Source organism: Lontra canadensis, unplaced genomic scaffold (genome assembly GCF_010015895.1).
Source record: "Lontra canadensis isolate GAN:19392208 unplaced genomic scaffold, GSC_riverotter_1.0 scaffold4957, whole genome shotgun sequence".
NCBI classification, from domain to species: Eukaryota; Metazoa; Chordata; class Mammalia; order Carnivora; family Mustelidae; genus Lontra; species Lontra canadensis.
The window spans coordinates 1-1883 of NW_022635938.1; the positions used below are offsets into that span (position 1 = coordinate 1).

A 1883-nucleotide genomic window follows, 5' to 3' on the forward strand; every position below is an offset into this window, starting at 1 on the left:
CACGCCTCCGAGGACCTCGGTGCCGGCGAAGGCGGGCAAACGCCTCCTGGGCCCTGAGCCGCACACGCCACTTTCCCAAGCCGAGGACCCTCGGGGGCTAGAGCTCGTGGTGTTGGTGGTGCTGGTGGTGCCGGCGGTGGCGGTGGTTGCGGCGGCGGCGGCGCCGGCCCTGGCGGCGGTGGTGGTGGCTGGCGCCGTGTGACCCAGGGGAAGCTGTCCCTCACTCCTACCTTCTTCCCCAGGGGAGACAACGTGCTGGACCTCAGTTTCGATGAGAACGACGGTAGGGAGTTCTCACTCATTTTGTTCAGCTTTTCCAAGGAATGCAGAATGAGGGAGTCATCATCGATCCGAGCACATTTGGGGACGCCGGGCCAACTGAACGGGCCAGGCTGGGGGGGCTCAGAGGGCTAAGCCGATGGCCTCAGAGCCCTGCAGCAACGCGGCCCGTCCGGACCCACGCCCCTCAGCCAGAAGAACGGTGCAACCTCGCACCGGGAGCCAGACCCCGCTCGCCACAAGGCTCGCGCGCACTGGCAGCCTCTCGGGCAGGCGCGGGGAATCCCACCGCCAACGGTTCCACCTGAGACAATGGAAGGCTTACCGTCTCGCCGATCCGTCCGCAGGGTACCCGCGCTGGACCGCACTTCTTCCGCGGTCCCGGCCCGGCCCCGCACATCCAAGGACGGGAAGACCATCTTCTCGGGGCCGACCGGTAACCCGCCTGGCGTGGCCACCGCACCTGACAAGTGTGGACAAGGAGCACGCACGCATGAGCCACGGACCCAGGGGACGCGGCTCGCCACGCGGCTCAGAACGGGCCTGGGGGGGAAGCCGTGACTCTGCCTTTTCCTGACCCTCTGTTCCGCAGGCTTGACGGCAGCCGGGCAGATTGCCACGTGCGCCGCACTGGCAATGCCTCGGACGCTTGGGTCCCTGGGGGTCGGTGTGAGCCTGTGTCAGCCGAGTGTGTGTGGCTGTGTTCTCGGGACAGTGTGTCTCTGTGCGTTTCGGCAGGGGCGCGGGCATGCGAGCGTGTGTGCGGGAGGGGTGTATGGTTGGGTGATGCCGTGGCGTGTGAGCCCGGGGAGCAGCTGCGCGACCCGTGGGCATGTGGGAGGGAGGTGGCGGGTGGGTGCGTTTCCGCTGTCTGGGTGGCCACGGGGTGGTCGCCTTGGGAGGAGGGCTCAGGCCCGGACAGAGCCCTCCCGGGACAAGGACCACCGGCCTCCCGGCGTGCCACGCCGCGCCGCAAGGTCGGTGCCACGGAATCTCCGATCGCCACGTTCGACACCGCCAATGGGTGGCGGAAAAGGGCCGGAGACACCGCGTGTCCAGGTCCCCCCGACAAAGCGGAGCACGAAGTCTCAAGCTAGCCGCTCCTGCGGCAGGGCCCGGAGGCCACTGCCATGTCAACTCTGTCACCCTGACGCTTGGCCCAGCGTCACCCAGCGTGACCGCAGGAGAGAGACCCTCAGCGTGCACCGACAAAATCCCGGGGCCCACGGAAACGGCAAGCCCTGGGACATCAGGCGCTGGCCCTACGCCGCCCCAAGGCCCTAGCGAGAGGAGAGGGGGCTTGGACTCCGCGCCAGGCGCCACCTCCCGTGCACTCCGCCGAAAGGCCCTGCCGGGTCAGGCAGCACAGCTCATGGCAAGCGGTCCCCGTGACTCGCTGAGGGCCAGCTGGCCCCCCGCCCGAACGCAGGACCCATTCCCACCCAGGGCACGGGTGTGTCCACGGCCAGCAGGCTTCGTGGGCCCCGCCCCTGAGGGAACGAGCGCTCATTGGGCAGGTCGGTCCACGTGCGCAAGCTGCGGCCTGCACGGCTTGTCCCCCCCCACCCTGGGCTCCTACGGGCCTCGCTCCTCCAAGGCAGGGA

At 68.9% G+C, this 1883-nt stretch overlaps 1 non-coding gene across 1 annotated transcript; it reads right to left on the reverse strand.

The window, feature by feature from the left end:
* Positions 1-257: 257 nt before the first annotated feature.
* On the reverse strand, positions 258-352 carry LOC116863906. Its single transcript, XR_004381876.1, has one exon. It is a non-coding gene; the product is annotated as a small nucleolar RNA SNORD116 (small nucleolar RNA).
* Between the last annotated feature and the right edge of the window lie 1531 nt (positions 353-1883).